The 20,973-nt window shown below is 50.7% G+C and overlaps 1 protein-coding gene across 1 annotated transcript in view; it reads left to right on the forward strand.

Annotated features, from left to right (window-relative positions):
• Positions 1 to 20,973, forward strand: part of sema4c (sema domain, immunoglobulin domain (Ig), transmembrane domain (TM) and short cytoplasmic domain, (semaphorin) 4C) — a 63,159-nt gene that overhangs the window by 768 nt on the left and 41,418 nt on the right. The gene's annotated exons all lie outside the window — the stretch shown is intronic.

Genomic DNA, 20,973 nt, shown 5'->3' on the forward strand with positions numbered 1-20,973 from the left:
CATTTCCCTCATTTCCGTGTCATAAATAGTCACTGCTAAACTGCTAGACTTGGAACTAAATCAGGTCTGTCTGTCCCCAAGATAACTGGTGTTTTAGGTGGGGTGTGTGTTTGTGTTTATGCTGATCATAAATTTCTCAGGGTAAATTGCCCCCCCCCCCACACACACACAAACACACACACACACTCCCCCATCTCTGCGCATCTGTCTTTCCTCCCATTTTCCCAGCACAGATAAAGCCCCTGTTCACTGCACAGTCTCAATGCAGCAATCTCACAGAAATGACCACATGAAGCAGCTGGTGGACTCTTCGGTCCTCGGTGTGAACCTGGTCGCTCGCAGTTAAAGCACAAGCACTTGAGCGAATTATACTTTTCTGACACACATTTCTGAAATCACATTCTGACAGCAATGTGGCGTTAAATGTCACCCGCCCTCCCATCCTGCCTGTAAGCAACATCACACTCTGTCTTTCTGAAGGACTTGGGCTTAGGGCCAGTGTCTGAAATGCCATGATGGCCTCCTGACAGGAAAATGGTCCTCGTTTCGGGGATTAAATGACACGGCTTCCTTCAGCAAGCGAAAGCGCAGGTTCTCGTTGGCCGGCCCCCCTGCCTCATTTGACACCTCTGCCGCCATGCTGGCCCAGCACATCATGTCGAGACAGACGCCTCCGTTTACTCCGGATTTTTTTCCCCCGAAGGCGTCAGTGCGTGCGCTCTACGTGGACGCCAAGGCAGAAGGGATGTAAAATATTCACTAGCCAGAGAACGAAGGAAGGGCTTCCCTCAAGTGTGCTGGCACTACTCAGAGCTTCAGTTTGAAGAGCTGCGAGAAGCGGGCAGATAAGGCGGAGGAATCTGACAAACGCTAGATGTGGAATCCTCGGGGAAGGCAGGCAGGCTTAAAGAACAGGCTCACAGAGAATCGCGAATCATACAGCTGACCCGTGTGACTGCGGGTGGGGGATTGTGGGTAAATTTACACCGAGGCTGTTTCAGTGATGCGAATATGCGGCGTTCTGTTATTCCTGATGCATATTCATGTCTCAGAGGAGAAGTTACTCAGAGTCCTGGACAGCATCACGGAGCATCAGTGACTCTGTTGTTCAGATGGACTGTCTGCATAAGAGGCATCTTGAAGGCCAGTGGGGGAGTCCGATATACGGGATAGGAGGTGTTGGGAGGAGGGAATGAGGATTTTATGTGGAGCAGCAGGGGAGAGGAAGTGGAAGTGCATTCTGGGGCTGAGATAGGAGCCTCTTTAAGTTGCTTGTAATGAGGCAGAGGTGATACATGCGCTCAGAAGCTGTCTACACCCCCCCTTGGAGCCCACTGCCATCCCACGTCCCAGTCCGTTTGGCTCACGGCAGCCATAGCATAGTGACGCTGGCTCACCTGAGCAGACATCAGTCAGAACAGGTGTAACAGGTGGTAATGCTGCTTAACAAGTAACTCCCCTCCCTCTCTAACAAGTAAACCCCCCCCCCCCACAAGCCTTTGAAGTATCTGCGTCACTTAGAATTACTGGGAAAATGAGAACGATTAGCACTGAACTGACGGTTAGCGTCGCGCTGACAGCCATGGACATGAGCAGCTGGTCTTTGGGCAATCTGGTGCTGACGTGGCATCGTGCGCAGAGTCACTGCGTGACGTCGGTCGCTTCCGCGCACATGCGTCGGTGACTGTGATGCCGGTGACAGAGTGACAGGGTGACAGTGACATTAGCACACTGTGTGCACTGCCGGCTTGAACTTCTAAACCGTTTTCCGTGGGTGCAGTGTGAATGATTAAAAAACAGCAAAAAATGAAATCAGTCAGGCTGTGAAAAGAGGTGGAGCGAATAAACCCCCAATCGAATCCCAGAAAATGACTCAGGGACCCATGAGCGATGTACACCCTCATCTATCAGGTGAAATTATAGCCATATTTAGGGCATTACTATTGGTTTTTGCACATAAATCTCGTTAGATTCACATATTGACTTTGTGTCTGGAATGTTCCAGAAGCATGTTTGTTTACAGCCCCAACATCAAGATGGGTCCAGTTCTTTTGAAACAGAGGGAGGGTGAGTACTCTCGCTGAGCTGAAGCGGGTGGGGGGGGCATTTGAAGTGAGACAAGCTAAACTTCGCAAATATTTCAGAGGAAGAGGGTGAGGAAGAGCTGATCCACCCTCCTTCCCCTGGCTAAAGCTTGGGGGGGGGAGCTGATTTATTTAAGATTGGCCTCAGGGGGCCATCTTACTCTCAGGTTTACTAATCTGTACCTTATCGCCTCATGGGGCCATCTTACTCTCAGGTTTACTAAAGTGTACCTTCTCGCCTCATGGGGCCATCTTACTCTCAGGTTTACTAAAGTGTACCTTCTCGCCTCATGGGGCCATCTTACTCTCAGGTTTACTAAAGTGTACCTTATCGCCTCATGGGGCCATCTTACTCTCAGGTTTACTAAAGTGTACCTTCTCGCCTCATGGGGCCATCTTACTCTCAGGTTTACTAAAGTGTACCTTCTCGCCTCATGGGTTCATCTTGCTCTCAGGTTTACTAAACTGTCAGGGTCAGCTCCTGTTGTCCCACTCTGTTCCTTCCTCGTTTGGCTAGCAGGCGTTGCTGGTCATCCAGTCCCTCGTGTTGTCAGTCTTTGTGTTTTCCCCTGCTCTTTGTAGACTGCATAGCTCACCTTGTTGAGCATGTGGTTGTCTGTGAACCCTTCTGTCCTCTGTTCAAATCCCCTCTTCTCCTGTTTTTTATATGTGGTTCCCTAGTGTTTCATTGTATGAGTTTTCTTGTTCCTGTGTCTTATGAATTGGTTTTGGCTTCGTGTTTTGTGCCCATGCTTGTGTTTTTTCCTATCTGTTGTTCCCCTCGTGTAGATTCTGTTTCTTAGTTTCTTTGTTAGTTTGAGTTCCCTGAGTAATTAGTTTCAGCTGTTGCCTGTTTTTGTGCCTGCCCTTCTGTGTTTACCTAATTGCTCGTTGTCCTGCCCCTTCCCGGATTGGTTAATTGTTTCTCACTTCTGTTGTGTCGTTACCCGGTTTAGTTTTGTATTTAAGTTCCTGATCCTGTTCTCTTCTTTCTGGAATCATTGATGTTTGTTTTGTGCCCAAACCACCCGAGTCCATGATACTAAACTGTACCTTCTAGTCACATTAGGAAATTTCAAACCAACTGAGGCCCAGATGTGTCCGATTTTGAGTTAAAACATCACTGACTACAACCCATTAACACTGATAAAAACAGGTGTTCCTGCTAAAAACACACACACACACACACACACACAGCTTGACGTGATGTTTATCACAGTCCACAACTCTAATGGTGTCCTTCATCCCCTTCGTCTGTCTCCTCTCATGCGGTAGTGGGGTACTGCAGGGTTCAATTTTAGGACCACTACTGTTCCTAATTTACAGTAATGATATTGACACCAATACATACAGTAAACTGGTTAAATTTGACACCAAGGTGGGTGGTGTAGCAGATACTAAACTAGCAGCACAGAGGCTACATGGGATCTTGATTTAATTAGCGACTGGGCTGATACCTGGCAGATGAAATTTAACGTAGATAAATGTAAGGTAATCCATGCAGAGAGCAGAAATATAAAGTACAGATATTTATGGGTTCCACTGAAATAAAGGTAGCTGATTATGAGAAAGACCTCGGTGTGTATGTTAATGCTCCTGTGTCCCACCCTCGCCAGTGTGGGGAAGCAATTAAAAAGGCCAATAGGACATTAGGTTACATCTCTAGGTGTGTGGAGTTTAAGTCAAGGGAGGTGATGCTATGATTATACAATTCCTTGGTAAGACCCCACCTAGAATATTGTGTGCAGGTTTGGTCACCATACCTTAAGAAGGACATTGCTGCTTTGGAAAGGGTGCAATGCAGGGCTACAAGAATGATTCCTGGTCTTAGAGGAATGTCTTATGAGGAGAGGTTAGCTGAGCTGAATCTGTTCAGCTTCGTGCAAAGGAGACTAAAGGGGAACATGGTCCAGGTGTATAAGATTCTAACAGGTCTAGATGCTGTTCAGCTAAATGGCTACTTCAATATTAATTTAAATACTAGAACTCGTGACCATAAGTGGAATTTAGCGGGAGAACATTTTAAACTGAATTTGAGAAAACACTTCTTTACACAGCATGTAGTTGGAGTATGGAAGAGTCTTCCTGCTAGTGTAACGCAAGCTAAAACCCTGGGTTCCTTTAAATCAGAGCTAGATAAGATTTTATCAACTCTGAGCTATTAGTTAAGTTCCCCCAAATGAGCTTGATGGGCCGAATGGCCTCCTCTCGTTTGTAAATTTCTCATGTTCTTATGACACAGGTCAGACACAGTGTTTGGCCCGGATTCTGTCCTCTCAACCACTGACAAAGGCCCTGCTTTCTGCTGACTAATTTAGACTGAGGTGATTTTGTTTTTTTGTGCAGGAGAAGCATGTCAAGCCACCTCAATTCAGCTTAAAATTGCCCAGCAGCCCTCTTGGAAAAAGACATGCTTTGCATGCCAAGACTGAAGCGGTCACTGATGGCTGCCGCTGCTTGTACTGTGTATGGGTGTGATGCAAAGCACAAGGTGAGAGGAATAGACGGGCTTTAGGAAAAAGTGATGGTGCCCCACTGGTGTGACTGCAGTGCCCCTGGGCCGCACTGCGGTCACACAGCACAGATCAGACCAGGGAAAACATGGCAGCATGGGGCCTGTTTTCATTGGCGCACGTAATCATTAAAAAGGGAAAAAATGGCTTAAGTTTTACACCGAAGTTCCATGAATAATCACAAATACAACTGCTGTTTCCATACCAGCACGCAAGGATTAGCCTTTCCAAAGAAGTCTGAGTCTGTCGTTGCAGCTTTCCTGGGACATGAATATAATCATTAAAAATTAGACCCAGCTGACATGCTGAAGTACAGAGTTGGTCCTCTGCAGAAAATAATTGTCCAGCCCTGGCACAGATACATGCAGCTACACTTGCAGTACGCAAACACTCTGGGTTCACTGTGGTTTGCACTGTGTCATTCACTCAAACTGGCAACTCAACCTACGCAGGACTATTCCAACCTCCACAAGCGATAATTTATCCCTTTCGTAGCCCCAGGGGTTTGTGGGAAACGAAAAGGTTAGGAGGTTGGAGCGGTTAGCGGGACCTCCGCTACGATTGTAAATATCATAATGTAAGAATATTTATTTAACAGCTCAAACACATCGGTCGACAGAAGGCAACCGGAAAACCACAGGCAAGAAATACAGAGTGTCCAGACTGTAAATGTTTCTGATTGAGATGCATGGAATACGATCTGCCAGAAATTAGCATTTAATTAATCGAGCGCTGTGCATTCAGTATTGCTGCTGATTGCTAATGGATCGTCCCCGTCTTTGTACCATCTGTTTGATATGTGAGCTCATTGAAAAGAATCCCTGCTTGTTATTCACCCTGGAAGCACCTGCATATTAAGAATTGATATTGTTGAGTTAGTGGTAATCTCCACTGCACCCTCTTCTTCGGGGACAGAGGCGTGGCCTTGCAGGTTGCCTGAGGTGATGGACGTGCTGCTCCTACAATCAGTGTCGTGCTGTATCGGGTGACACGTGGGGCAAATATCCAATGAGCAGAAACTGACTACCCACAGATACCGTAAGTATATAAACTGAGGGGGAAGACATAAAACTCTTATATTCAGGAGTTTTATTGTTTTAGGAAACTATAAGACGAAAACAGAAAATGTAAAATGTGAATATTCTAACATAGATGAAACTTTGATATTTCATGTATAACTCAATAGAATTTAGTTTTTGAAAACATTAAGCTGGTAAATATCCCACAAGTGGGAGCAAGCTGGCTGTCTTTGGTCCTCAGCCAAGGTCGTCTTGGTGGAACAGAGTGAATTTGTTACGGCCCGTCATCTGCTGGGAGTTGTTAGCTGCTGTGCTGGATGTCTGACAGAGTCGTTACGCGGAGATGGCCTCATGAAGGGCTATGTTGGCATCCCAGCATGCCCCAGGCTCGCAAATCCACTGCTAATTCACGACAGAAGTGCCACAAGTGTGACTGATACCGAGAGGCATGTGGATAACACAGAGTTTCTCTGTTGAGTCACTTGCTGTTGGCTAAGAGCTGGGGAGGTCAGCAGGAAGGGCCGTTGTGTGCATCCTCACCCCTTCCTGGGCTGCCCCCCAGCCCTACCCGCCGCTGTCAGGATGGAGCTCTCCGCTGAGTCCCCTGAAACGATGGATTTCCAAGATGCGTGGAGAGCGTGTGGGGTAGCGAGCGGATGAGCAGGGAGATGGCCAGGGTGGGGCTATATGGGGGGAGGGGGGCGCCTGTGAAGTTAATTAGAGCATCCTGCTCCTACTATTCATTTCCCCTGCTACCCCCCCCCCCCCTCCCATGATGGCTTTGATGTGGTTTAGTGCCTGGAAACTTAATGAAAAATGTATAATTTCTCTTCCGCCGCGCTCCTCGTCGGCCCAGCCCCACGACAAGCCTGCTGTGGCACTCCACACGCCAGGCCGGAGCCCCACTAGTGGGCTCCCTGTCATATCGTCCGCTGGGAGCTCCTTTACACCTCCTTCTGTCCGTTCCTTGCTAATTTCTTTCTGCCAGTCAGCGCTTTTAAGGAAAGTAGGCGTTTGATCCCCCTCTCTATCTGTCTCTCCCCTCCTACCTCTGCCCCTCTCTTTGTCTCTGTTACCCCATGCTCTTTATGCTGATGTTAAAACATGACCGGAGTGTTGATGGTAACTTTCCGGAGCCCGGCTGGCGTCACGCTGTGATGGGCTTTTTTTTCCGGTGCTTTCGGTGAGGGTGACGGGCGGGAACATCGTTTCCAAAATCATCAGTTCGTCCTCAAGTATCGGAATGAAGGCAATTTGCGGAGTGCGCCGTGCGGCTATCTCCACTGAGGTAGCTAATGTACATTCTTCCGAGCCATTTATGAGGGCTGATCTACTTAATGGTGTTACCCCGCATATAAACGCGTCTGTGTCTTTGTTATATATGCCCAGCGTACAGTATCATCCCTCTGACGGCGCTCTCGCTTAAATTACTTTCCATCCCTGTAACATCAAGGCTAATTTCAGCCGCCTCTATTCATCTGCAAGCTGCTCAGCCGCCTGCTTTGTTTGACGAATCTCCCTCGCTGTTTTCCCCATAACTCGCTCCTGATTAGCCCCTGGTGACGCATGGTCAATGTTAATGGCTGGATCTTTTGGTCTCCTCTCACCCGCCATCACCGTCTTCATCCTTGTCGTCATCCTCATCCAGGTCTATGCTGTCTCTCTTCCTGCCTATCTCCACTCTCTCTCTCTTTCTGCTGACATACCTCTTTTCCAGTCTGTATAATCTCTCTTTTCTTCACCCCCCAATTCTGCAAATCTCCCGTTCTCTCCGTACCCCTCCCCCATCCTGCCCTCCACTCGCCCCTGTGCTCCCTCACCTCCTCCCCTCACCCAACCGGACCCTTCTGTGTCCATCCCGGCTGAGGAGAAGGTCACTGTAATTACCTGTCCGTCGAGGAACAATGTTGGGAGTTTCCCGGAGCGTCCGGGTGCTCTGTGCCGTGCTGGGAGACTCCTGACCTGTTTCCCCCTTATGGGATGGAGGTTCATTAAGTCTGAAGCTGTCAGTGGGAAGGGCAGGATAGTGTGAGTGGACATCCTGCATGGAGAAAGACTGCTCTATTTGTGTGAATATGAACATGTACAGTCGCAAAAGTCGCAAGTCACAAAAATGTCCAATATTTCCGTGTATTTTTTGACATGACCACCACCCCGCCCATGTTTGGCTAATCAGTACCCCAATGAGTTATTTAACAAATCAAGTTAATTAATTATTTCAGCTGGTGGAGAAATTTAACAAATCAATAAAATGGCTGAGTTGCCCCTAAGCAGAGGTTTAGGAACCAAAATGCAGTTCATTGAGCTGTCCAAGAAGATATCTGTAAAATAGGCAAAATTCTTGTTTGTTTTTTATTGTGTTACTGTTAATTTGCATATGTTATAATGTTAAATTATGTTTTTTTTCCTGAGCAATCATGCAGTTACTTCCAAGATATGTAGCCTTAAACATTTTCTTTGACTGCCTAAGACTTTTGCACAATACTGTGCAACAGTAGTGCAACAATATGATAAAAATATGATAAAAACCTGTTATTTTAACGCTGTTGTCATGACCTGCGTGTCCAGTCCTCGTGTGTGCCACTCCCCCTGATCATCCACGTGTGCTCCCCCAATCGTGCCCAGCTGTTTCCTGTTATTTCGGTTTGTCTTGTGTATTTAGTCCTCGTCTAAGTCCGTATTCCTCTGATCCGTCATTGATGTTCGTCGCTGTCTGCCCTGGTCTGTCGGTATAAACCCTCGTAATCCTGCATTATCCCCTGCCTGCCTCATCCTTCCCCGCTTCCCACCTGCTCGCCTACCCTTGGACATTACAGTTGTGGGGACTATTCTTTCGGTACCCACAAGGGGAAACTCAATTTTATAAAAATATGTGACTACTGTCAGAGTTTGCGGGTGCGGACGAGCAGACATGCGGGCAGGAAGCAGGCAAAGATTAGGCAGGCAGGCGAAAGTCGGGGAAGACGGGGATTTATTGAGGGGTAGATGGCTACGGGTAGGACAGATCAACGGTACTAACATCTAATATCAATGACGGACCAAAGGCAGGGCAAGACGTGGACTGATATAGAACAAAGACAGGGCGAAATAACACAGCTGGGCATGATTGGGGAGGCACACGTGGATAATCAGGGGGCGTGGCACACATGAGGATTGGACGAGCCGGGTGTGACAACTATAATCAAAAACTAAAAAAGCCCAAAATCTTGTATTTTGCTTGGTTGCTTATGGTTATGGTTAGGGCAGGGTGCGGGTTAAGGTTGGCATAGTTAGCATTAGCATTTTTCCCACAGAAGTGAATGAGCAGGCCCCATAAGGATAGGTATACCCTACTGTGTGTGTGTGTGTGTGCACGCACTAGTCTTTTACATCCTTTTGGTATGACTGTGCATGGGTGTGTGTCTGTGGCTATTTCTCCCTTGTGTGTATGCACCGTGTGTGTGTACGGTGTGTGTACCGTGTGTGTGTGTACTGTGTGCACCGTGTGTGTTTGTAAGTGAACCGTGTGTGTGTGTGCACTGTGTGTGTACCGTGTGTTTGTGTGTACTGTGTGTGTGCACCGTGTGTGTGTGTGTACTGTGTGTGTACCGTGTGTGTGTGTGTACTGTGTGTGTACCGTGTGTGTGTGTGTACTGTGTGTGTGTGTGCACCGTGTGTGTGTGTACGGTGTGTGTGTGTCACCATGTGTGCACGGTGTGTGTACCGTGTGTGTGTGTGAGTGCACCATGTGTGTGTGCACCATGTGTGTGTGTGTGTGCACCATGTGTGTTCACCGTGTGTGAGTGTACCGTGTGTGTGTGCACCGTGTGTGTGTGTACGGTGTGTGTGTGTCACCATGTGTGCACGGTGTGTGTACCGTGTGTGTGTGTGAGTGCACCGTGTGTGTGTGCACCATGTGTGTGTGTGTGTGCACCGTGTGTGTTCACCGTGTGTGAGTGCACCGTGTGTGTGTGCACCATGTGTGTTCACCGTGTGTGTGTGTACCGTGTGTGTGTGTACTGTGTGTGTGTGCACTGTGTGTGTGTGTGTGCACCGTGTGTGTGTGCACCGTGTGTGTTCACCGTGTGTGTGTGTACCGTGTGTGTGTACTGTGTTTGTGTGCACCGTGTGTGTTCACCGTGTGTGTTCACCGTGTGTGAGTGTACCGTGTGTGTGCACCGTGTGTTTACACCGTGTGTGAGTGCACCGTGTGTGTGTGTACTGTGTGTGTGTGCACCATGTGTGTTCACCGTGTGTGAGTGCACCGTGTGTGTTCACCGTGTGTGTGTGCACCGTGTGTGTGTGCACCGTGTGTAAGTGCACCGTGTGTGTGTGCACCGTGTGTGTTCACCGTGTGTGTGTGTACTGTGTGTGTGTGCACCATGTGTGTTCACCGTGTGTGTGTGCACCGTGTGTGAGTGCACCGTGTGTGTGTTCACCGTGTGTGTGTGTACCGTGTGTGTGTACCGTGTGTGTGTGCACCGTGTGTGTGTGCACCGTGTGTGTTCACCGTGTGTGAGTGCACCGTGTGTGTGTGCACCGTGTGTGTTCACCGTGTGTGTGTGTACCGTGTGTGTGTGCACCATGTGTGTTCACCGTGTGTGTGTGTACCGTGTGTGTGTGTACTGTGTGTGTGTGCACTGTGTGTGTGTGTGTGCACCGTGTGTGTGTGCACCGTGTGTGTTCACCGTGTGTGTGTGTACCGTGTGTGTGTACTGTGTTTGTGTGCACCGTGTGTGTTCACCGTGTGTGAGTGTACCGTGTGTGTGCACCGTGTGTTTACACCGTGTGTGAGTGCACCGTGTGTGTGTGTACTGTGTGTGTGTGCACCATGTGTGTTCACCGTGTGTGAGTGCACCGTGTGTGTTCACCGTGTGTGTGTGCACCGTGTGTGTGTGCACCGTGTGTAAGTGCACCGTGTGTGTGTGCACCGTGTGTGTTCACCGTGTGTGTGTGTACTGTGTGTGTGTGCACCATGTGTGTTCACCGTGTGTGTGTGCACCGTGTGTGAGTGCACCGTGTGTGTGTTCACCGTGTGTGTGTGTACCGTGTGTGTGTACCGTGTGTGTGTGCACCGTGTGTGTGTGCACCGTGTGTGTTCACCGTGTGTGAGTGCACCGTGTGTGTGTGCACCGTGTGTGTTCACCGTGTGTGTGTGTACCGTGTGTGTGTGCACCGTGTGTGTGTACCGTGTGTGTGTGTACCGTGTGTGTGTGCACCGTGTGTGTGTACCGTGTGTGAGTGCACTGTGTGTGTGTGCACCGTGTGTGTTCACCGTGTGTGTGTGTACCATGTGTGTGTGCACCGTGTGTGTTCACCGTGTGTGAGTGCACCGTGTGTGTGTGCACCGTGTGTGTTCACCGTGTGTGTGTGTACCGTGTGTGTGTGTACCGTGTGTGTGTGCACCGTGTGTGTGTACCGTGTGTGTGTGCACCGTGTGTGTGTGTACTGTGTGTGTGTGCACCGTGTATGTGTGTACCATGTGTGTGTACGTGTACGGTGTATGTGTGTGCACAGTGTGTGTACAGTGTGTGTGTGCACCATGTGTGTTCACCGCTTGTGTGTGTACCGTGTGTGTGTGCACCATGTGTGTGTGCGCACCGTGTGTGTGTACCGTGTGTGTGTGCACCATGTGTGTTCACCGCGTGTGTGTGTACCGTGTGTGTGTGCACCATGTGTGTGTACCGTGTGTGTGTGCACCATGTGTGAGTGCACCGTGTGTGTGTACCGTGTGTGTGTGTACTGTGTGTGTGTGCACCGTGTGTGTGTGCACCGTGTATGTGTGCACCGTGTATGTGTGTACCGTGTGTGTGTGTACTGTGTGTGTGTGTGTGTACGGTGTATGTGTGTGCACAGTGTGTGTACGGTGTGTGTGTGTGCACCGTATGTGTGTACCGTGTGTGTGTGTACTGTGTGTGTGTGCACCATGTGTGTTCACCGTGTGTGTGTGTACCGTGTGTGTGTGTACTGTGTGTGTGTGCACTGTGTGTGTGTACCGTGTGTGTGTGTACCGTGTGTGTGCACCGTGTGTGTGTGCACCGTGTGTGTTCACCGTGTGTGTGTGTACCGTGTGTGTGTACTGTGTTTGTGTGCACCGTGTGTGTTCACCGTGTGTGAGTGTACCGTGTGTGTGCACCGTGTGTTTACACCGTGTGTGAGTGCACCGTGTGTGTGTGTACTGTGTGTGTGTGCACCATGTGTGTTCACCGTGTGTGAGTGCACCGTGTGTGTTCACCGTGTGTGTGTGCACCGTGTGTGAGTGCACCGTGTGTGTGTGCACCGTGTGTGTGTGCACCGTGTGTGTTCACCGTGTGTGTGTACTGTGTGTGTGTGCACCATGTGTGTTCACCGTGTGTGTGTGCACCGTGTGTGTGTGCACCGTGTGTGAGTGCACCGTGTGTGTGTGCACCGTGTGTGTTCACCGTGTGTGTGTGTACCGTGTGTGTGTACCGTGTGTGTGTGCACCGTGTGTGTGTGCACCGTGTGTGTTCACCGTGTGTGAGTGCACCGTGTGTGTGTGTGCACTGTGTGTGTTCACCGTGTGTGTGTGTATCGTGTGTGTGTGCACCGTGTGTGTGTACCGTGTGTGTGTGTACCGTGTGTGTGTGCACCGTGTGTGTGTGCACCGTGTGTGTTTACCGTGTGTGAGTGCACCGTGTGTGTGTGTACCGTGTGTGTGTGTACCGTGTGTGTGTGCACCGTGTGTGTGTACCGTGTGTGTGTGCACCGTGTGTGTGTGCACCGTGTGTGTGTACCGTGTGTGTGTGCACCGTGTGTGTGTGTACCGTGTGTGTGTGCACCGTGTATGTGTGTACCATGTGTGTGTACGTGTACGGTGTATGTGTGTGCACAGTGTGTGTACAGTGTGTGTGTGCACCATGTGTGTTCACCGCGTGTGTGTGTACCGTGTGTGTGTGCACCATGTGTGTGTGCACCGTGTGTGTGTACCGTGTGTGTGTGCACCATGTGTGTTCACCGCGTGTGTGTGTACCGTGTGTGTGTGCACCATGTGTGTGTACCGTGTGTGTGTGCACCATGTGTGAGTGCACCGTGTGTGTGTACCGTGTGTGTGTGTACTGTGTGTGTGTGCACCGTGTGTGTGTACCGTGTGTGTGCACCGTGTATGTGTGCACCGTGTATGTGTGTACTGTGTGTGTGTGTGTGTACGGTGTATGTGTGTGCACAGTGTGTGTACGGTGTGTGTGTGTGCACCATCTGTGTTCACCGCGTGTGTGTGTACCGTGTGTGTGTGTACCGTGTGTGTACTGTGTGTGTGTGCACCGTGTATGTGTGTACCGTGTGTGTGTGTACTGTGTGTGTGTGTACCGTGTGTGTGTGTACTGTGTGTGTGTGTGTACGGTGTATGTGTGTGCACAGTGTGTGTGTACCGTGTGTGTGTGCACCGTGTATGTGTGTACCGTGTGTGTGTGTGTACGGTGTATGTGTGTGCACAGTGTGTGTACGGTGTGTGTGTGTGTACGGTGTATGTGTGTGCACAGTGTGTGTACGGTGTGTGTGTGTGCACCATGTGTGTTCACCGCGTGTGTGTGTACCGTGTGTGTGTGCACCATGTGTGTTCACCGCGTGTGTGTGTACCGTGTGTGTGTGCACCGTGTGTGTGTACCGTGTGTGTGTGCACCGTGTATGTGTGTACCGTGTGTGTGTGTGTACGGTGTATGTGTGTGCACAGTGTGTGTACGGTGTGTGTGTGTGCACCATGTGTGTTCACCGTGTGTGTGTGCACCATGTGTGTTCACCGCGTGTGTGTGTACCGTGTGTGTGTGCACCATGTGTGTTCACCGCGTGTGTGTGTACCGTGTGTGTGTGCACCATGTGTGTGTGTACGGTGTGTGTACCTTGTGTGCACTGTGTGTGTGTGTGTGCATGGTGTGTGTACCGTGTGTGTGTGCACCATGTGTGTTCACCGCGTGTGTGTGTACCGTGTGTGTGTGCACCATGTGTGTGTGTACCGTGTGTGTGTGCACCATGTGTGTGTGTACGGTGTGTGTACCGTGTATGTGAGGGCATATTTCAAAGGGGCCCTTTCCTTTCACTGTTACCAGGAAGACCAGGACCGACGCATCAGCAGATAAGGTATCAATGGTGCCGTTATTTTTGGCCAGCTTTTGAGAGGCTTCTTTATTTACTCGGATCTCACTGACCTGAGATCTGCTGTTTCCACAGAGATCAGGACCGACCTGCCTCAGTGTCAAACGTCATTGATCACTACAACCAGATATATTTTGCAGATGCTTTATTTGATGTTTGCTGTATCTTTCAAACCTCAAATCCGTTGGTGGGGGTGGGGGGGAGGGTGATGGCAACACGCATGGGTCATGTAAGATTAAGGAACCTCGGCCTGCCTGCGCTTATCTCCCCGTTCTTTCTGTCCATCACATTCTCCCTCCATCTGGCTCTGATCCAATCATATGCTGACACTCCTGCCGTCCTCCGTTCAGCACCTCCCATAATCCTCTGCTCTCAGTCTGATGGGGAGAGCACAGGGGCCTATGTTTACGTGCCGTCACCAGACGGGATTGTCCACGGTGTAAATGCATTAGTCCGGCCCCCGCTGTCAGCAGCTCGCTGGCAGGGGTGTGGATCGCTCTCGCCACTGGCCCCTGGTGCCAGCTAATGGAGTGGGGGTTGGAGATTAGCGCGTTTCTGGTGGCTTAGCACACGGGCGGAGCCGCGGACGGGCAACCGGTGTTGATATAAATACAGCGGCCTAATTAAAACCTGCCGAGTGACATAGTGAAGCAATTGAAAATTGTTAATTTGATACAGAGCCTGACCTCCTTCAGCTGCATGCAAAAATGCACAGAGGCCTGACGCTCAGTATGGGTTAGCTTAGGGTTAGGGTTAGGTTAACTCGCTGCTCAAGTAGGTTTACCCTGTAAGGATAAACAGCTGGACTCCACACTGCCAGTGAGGTCAATTCAAACTATTTACATTTACCACTGCAGTCAGCACCAGGTAGCCGGTTATATTTACGCCTGCAGGCTAACAGGCCTTGTTACACCATTATTTATGCGTTCTGGTTTATGTTTCCATGGTTTCCAGTAGTTCTGGGAGACTCCTCTCACTAGCAGAAACTTCACTCTGCACGTGACTATGATCAGCTTCCCAAACCGAGGTCATCGGGAGTCGGTAGTTAAAATGGCCGACTTTTCTGACCCAACAGCAACCTTGTCATCGGCCTACAGGTCTGTTTCCATTTCTGGCTTTGTTTCTCTCTTCTTTCTTCCTTCCTCCTCCCCCTTCCTCCCGACTTCCTCTACCTTTCTTCATCCTCTCCCTTCCTTCTTCCTCTTCCTTCTTCCTCTTCCTTCTTCCTCTTCCTTCCAGACCACCTCTCTTTCCATTTTGCACCCCCCATTCTATTTCTCCAGGGTGCTGTGCTAATTCGGCTCTCCATTTTCCGTATCCTGCTTCCCCTTCAGGGTTCCTCAGCGGTTTAACTGCTCATGCCAGAGTGCTCATGGTGCAGTGCTCACACCGGAGTGCTCATGGTGCAGCGTTCAGGCTGGAGTGCTCACAGTGAAGTGCTCACACTGGAGTGCTTACACTGGGGGGCTCCCGTTGGACTGCTCACAATGCAGCGCTCATGCCAGAGTCCTCACATTTGAGTGCTAACACTGGAATGCTCATGCAGGCGTGTTCATGCTGCAGTGCTCACACTACAGTGCTCATAGCAGAGTGCTCACACTGCAGTGCTCACGACCGAGTGCTCGTGGTGAAGTGCTCACCATCGTAGCTCCATCCTTTCTGCCCTCCCTCTCTGTCGAAGGCCTCGCTGGCTGTCAGACAAGACGCTCACTGCCAGAGGTTACACATAGCATGAGATGATGATGAAGAAGAGGATTAAGAGAATAAGCATTTATCCTGACTGGCTCCTTCTCCTTATTATACCATCATCTCTGTGAAGCTCCCTCTCTCTCCCTCCTCCCTCTCTATCTCTTATTCCCTGTCCTTCCCTCCCTTTCTGTCCATCTGTCTCTCATTCTCTGTCCTTCCCTCCCTCTCTGTCCCTCTGTCTCTTATTCCCTGTCCTTCCCTCTCTCCCTGTCCCTCTCTCTCTTATTCCCTGTCCTTCCCTCCCTTTCTGTCCATCTGTCTCTTATTCTCTATCCTTCCCTCCCTCTCTGTTCCTCTGTCTCTTATTCCCTGTCCTTCCCTCCCTTTCTGTCCATCTGTCTCTCATTCTCTGTCCTTCCCTCTCTCCCTGTCCCTCTCTCTCTTATTCCCTGTCCTTCCCTCCCTCTCTGTCCCTCTCTCTCTTATTCTCTATCCTTCCCTCCCTCTCTGTTCCTCTGTCTCTTATTCCCTGTCCTTCCCTCCCTTTCTGTCCATCTGTCTCTCATTCTCTGTCCTTCCCTCCCTCTCTGTCCCTCTCTCTCTTATTCCCTGTCCTTCCCTCCCTCTCTGTCCCTCTGTCTCTTATTCCCTGTCCTTCCCTCCCTTTCTGTCCATCTGTCTCTCATTCTCTGTCCTTCCCTCCCTCTCTGTCCCTCTCTCTCTTATTCCCTGTCCTTCCCTCTCTCCCTGTCCCTCTCTCTCTTATTCCCTGTCCTTCTCTCCCTCTCTGTCCCTCTGTCTCTTATTCCCTGTCCTTCCCTCCCTTTCTGTCCATCTGTCTCTCATTCTCTGTCCTTCCCTCCCTCTCTGTCCCTCTCTCTCTTATTCCCTGTCCTTCCCTCCCTCTCTGTTCCTCTGTCTCTTATTCCCTGTCCTTCCCTCCCTTTCTGTCCATCTGTCTCTCATTCTCTGTCCTTCCCTCCCTCTCTGTCCCTCTCTCTCTTATTCCCTGTCCTTCCCTCTCTCCCTGTCCCTCTCTCTCTTATTCCCTGTCCTTCTCTCCCTCTCTGTCCCTCTGTCTCTTATTCCCTGTCCTTCCCTCCCTTTCTGTCCATCTGTCTCTCATTCTCTGTCCTTCCCTCCCTCTCTGTCCCTCTCTCTCTTATTCCCTGTCCTTCCCTCCCTCTCTGTTCCTCTGTCTCTTATTCCCTGTCCTTCCCTCCCTTTCTGTCCATCTGTCTCTCATTCTCTGTCCTTCCCTCCCTCTCTGTCCCTCTCTCTCTTATTCCCTGTCCTTCCCTCCCTCTCTGTCCCTCTCTCTCTTATTCCCTGTCCTTCCCTCCCTCTCTGTCCCTCTGTCTCTTATTCCCTGTCCTTCCCTCCCTTTCTGTCCATCTGTCTCTCATTCTCTGTCCTTCCCTCCCTCTCTGTCCCTCTCTCTCTTATTCCCTGTCCTTCCCTCCCTCTCTGTTCCTCTGTCTCTTATTCCCTGTCCTTCCCTCCCTTTCTGTCCATCTGTCTCTCATTCTCTGTCCTTCCCTCCCTCTCTGTCCCTCTCTCTCTTATTCCCTGTCCTTCCCTCCCTCTCTGTTCCTCTGTCTCTTATTCCCTGTCCTTCCCTCCCTTTCTGTCCATCTGTCTCTCATTCTCTGTCCTTCCCTCCCTCTCTGTCCCTCTCTCTCTTATTCCCTGTCCTTCCCTCCCTCTCTGTTCCTCTGTCTCTTATTCCCTGTCCTTCCCTCCCTTTCTGTCCATCTGTCTCTCATTCTCTGTCCTTCCCTCCCTCTCTGTCCCTCTCTCTCTTATTCCCTGTCCTTCCCTCCCTCTCTGTTCCTCTCTCTCTTATTCCCTGTCCTTCCCTCCCTCTCTCTCCCTCTGTCTCTTATTCCCTGTCCTTCCCTCCCTTTCTGTCCATCTGTCTCTCATTCTCTGTCCTTCCCTCCCTCTCTGTCCCTCTCTCTCTTATTCCCTGTCCTTCCCTCCCTCTCTGTTCCTCTCTCTCTTATTCCCTATCCTTCCCTCCCTCCCTGTCCCTCTCTCTCTTATTCCCTGTCCTTCCCTCCCTCTCTCTCCCTCTGTCTCTTATTCCCTGTCCTTCCCTCCCTTTCTGTCCATCTGTCTCTCATTCTCTGTCCTTCCCTCCCTCTCTGTCCCTCTCTCTCTTATTCCCTGTCCTTCCCTCCCTCTCTGTTCCTCTCTCTCTTATTCCCTGTCCTTCCCTCCCTCCCTGTCCCTCTCTCTCTTATTCCCTGTCCTTCCCTCCCTCTCTGTCCCTCTCTCTCTTATTCCCTGTCCTTCCCTCCCTCTCTGTCCCTCTGTCTCTCATTCTCTGTCCTTCCCTCCCTCTCTGTCCCTCTGTCTCTTATTCCCTGTCCTTCCCTCCCTCTCTGTCCCTCTCTCTCTTATTCCCTGTCCTTCCCTCCCTCCTTGTCCCTCTCTCTCTTATTCCCTGTCCTTCCCTCCCTCTCTGTTCCTCTGTCTCTTATTCCCTGTCCTTCCCTCCCTTTCTGTCCATCTGTCTCTCATTCTCTGTCCTTCCCTCCCTCTCTGTCCCTCTCTCTCTTATTCTCTGTCCTTCCCTCCCTTTCTGTCCATCTGTCTCTTATTCCCTGTCCTTCCCTCCCTCCTTGTCCCTCTGTCTCTTATTCCCTGTCCTTCCCTCCCTCCTTGTCCCTCTCTCTCTTATTCCCTGTCCTTCCCTCCCTCTCAGTTCCTCTGTCTCTTATTCCCTGTCCTTCCCTCCCTCCTTGTCCCTCTCTCTCTTATTCCCTGTCCTTCCCTCCCTCTCTGTTCCTCTGTCTCTTATTCCCTGTCCTTCCCTCCCTTTCTGTCCCTCTGTCTCTTATTCCCTGTCCTTCCCTCCCTTTCTGTCCCTCTGTCTCTTATTCCCTGTCCTTCCCTCCCTTTCTGTCCCTCTGTCTCTTATTCCCTGTCCTTCCCTCCCTCTCTGTCCCTCTGTCTCTTATTCCCTGTCCTTCCCTCCCTCCTTGTCCCTCTCTCTCTTATTCCCTGTCCTTCCCTCCCTTTCTGTCCATCTGTCTCTCATTCTCTGTCCTTCCCTCCCTCTCTGTCCCTCTCTCTCTTATTCCCTGTCCTTCCCTCCCTCTCTGTTCCTCTGTCTCTTATTCCCTGTCCTTCCCTCCCTTTCTGTCCATCTGTCTCTCATTCTCTGTCCTTCCCTCCCTCTCTGTCCCTCTCTCTCTTATTCCCTGTCCTTCCCTCCCTCTCTGTTCCTCTGTCTCTTATTCCCTGTCCTTCCCTCCCTTTCTGTCCATCTGTCTCTCATTCTCTGTCCTTCCCTCCCTCTCTGTCCCTCTCTCTCTTATTCCCTGTCCTTCCCTCCCTCCCTGTCCCTCTGTCTCTTATTCCCTGTCCTTCCCTCCCTCTCTGTCCCTCTCTCTCTTATTCCCTGTCCTTCCCTCCCTCTCTGTTCCTCTGTCTCTTATTCCCTGTCCTTCCCTCCCTCCTTGTCCCTCTGTCTCTTATTCCCTGTCCTTCCCTCCCTCTCTGTTCCTCTGTCTCTTATTCCCTGTCCTTCCCTCCCTCTCTGTTCCTCTGTCTCTTATTCTCTGTCCTTCCCTCCCTCCTTGTCCCTCTGTCTCTTATTCCCTGTCCTTCCCTCCCTTTCTCTCCCTCTCTCTCTTATTCCCTGTCCTTCCCTCCCTCTCTGTTCCTCTGTCTTATTCTCTGTCCTTCCCTCCCTCTCTGTCCCTCTGTCTCTTATTCCCTGTCCTTCCCTCCCTCTCTGTCCCTCTGTCTCTTATTCCCTGTCCTTCCCTCCCTCCTTGTCCCTCTCTCTCTTATTCCCTGTCCTTCCCTCCCTTTCTGTCCATCTGTCTCTCATTCTCTGTCCTTCCCTCCCTCTCTGTCCCTCTCTCTCTTATTCCCTGTCCTTCCCTCCCTCTCTGTTCCTCTGTCTCTTATTCCCTGTCCTTCCCTCCCTTTCTGTCCATCTGTCTCTCATTCTCTGTCCTTCCCTCCCTCTCTGTCCCTCTCTCTCTTATTCCCTGTCCTTCCCTCCCTCTCTGTTCCTCTGTCTCTTATTCCCTGTCCTTCCCTCCCTTTCTGTCCATCTGTCTCTCATTCTCTGTCCTTCCCTCCCTCTCTGTCCCTCTCTCTCTTATTCCCTGTCCTTCCCTCCCTCCCTGTCCCTCTGTCTCTTATTCCCTGTCCTTCCCTCCCTCTCTGTCCCTCTCTCTCTTATTCCCTGTCCTTCCCTCCCTCTCTGTTCCTCTGTCTCTTATTCCCTGTCCTTCCCTCCCTCTCTGTTCCTCTGTCTCTTATTCTCTGTCCTTCCCTCCCTCCTTGTCCCTCTGTCTCTTATTCCCTGTCCTTCCCTCCCTCCTTGTCCCTCTGTCTCTTATTCCCTGTCCTTCCCTCCCTCTCTGTTCCTCTGTCTCTTATTCCCTGTCCTTCCCTCCCTCTCTGTTCCTCTGTCTCTTATTCTCTGTCCTTCCCTCCCTCCTTGTCCCTCTGTCTCTTATTCCCTGTCCTTCCCTCCCTTTCTCTCCCTCTCTCTCTTATTCCCTGTCCTTCCCTCCCTCTCTGTTCCTCTGTCTTATTCCCTGTCCTTCCCTCCCTCCTTGTCCCTCTCTCTCTTATTCCCTGTCCTTCCCTCCCTCTCTGTTCCTCTGTCTCTTATTCCCTGTCCTTCCCTCCCTTTCTGTCCATCTGTCTCTCATTCCCTGTCCTTCCCTCCCTCCCTGTTCCTCTCTCTCTTATTCCCTGTCCTTCCCTCCCTCTCTGTTCCTCTCTCTCTTATTCCCTGTCCTTCCCTCCCTCTCTGTCCCTCTCTCTCTTATTCCCTGTCCTTCCCTCCCTCTCTGTCCCTCTGTCTCTTATTCTCTGTCCTTCCCTCCCTCTCTGTTCCTCTCTCTCTTATTCTCTGTCCTTCCCTCCCTCTCTGTTCCTCTCTCTCTTATTCCCTGTCCTTCCCACCCTCTCTGTCCCTCTGTCTCTTACTGCCTGTCTTTCCCTCTCTCCCTCAATCTTTCCCTCTATCCCTTACTCCCTGCCCTTCCCTCCCTCTCTCTCTCCTTCCTCTCTCGGCCCCATTGTCCTCCTCTCCCTCCCTCCTGTATTTTTATTTTCCTGTCTTTCTCTTCCCCCCTTCAAACTAGCCCCTCTGCTTCTCCCCTTCACTGGATTTGTCACACTGGCAGAGGATGACCATTGCATGTCCACTCATGAAACCTGGGCCTGCACCTCTGCAGGGCGACCTAAACCCCAACGAACACACGGATCACTGCGTCACCAGAGCACCTACCGTATATAGTGTGATGCTAATTCAGGTTGTGCTATGTAGGTTGCTGGTTCAAGTCCCAGGAGGCTGCGTACCTTTGAGTGCTACTTGATCTACTTAACCTCTGGTAAAGTATTGGTCTACCACACAGGGTGCTTCCCTGGGTCCGGCAGTCCGGCTCTGCTGTGTGTTTGGACTCGGAGGAGGAGTTACAAAAGCACACTATTGATAGCAACGTGGTGATGAATATGGCTACTGACAAACAAACATCGTCAGTGCTGCGTCAATCTTTCTGTCAGCATGAAACAAGGAGGCGTCGGACTGGCGACAACTAATGA

This window comes from Brienomyrus brachyistius, chromosome 2 (assembly GCF_023856365.1).
Source record: "Brienomyrus brachyistius isolate T26 chromosome 2, BBRACH_0.4, whole genome shotgun sequence".
NCBI classification, from domain to species: Eukaryota; Metazoa; Chordata; class Actinopteri; order Osteoglossiformes; family Mormyridae; genus Brienomyrus; species Brienomyrus brachyistius.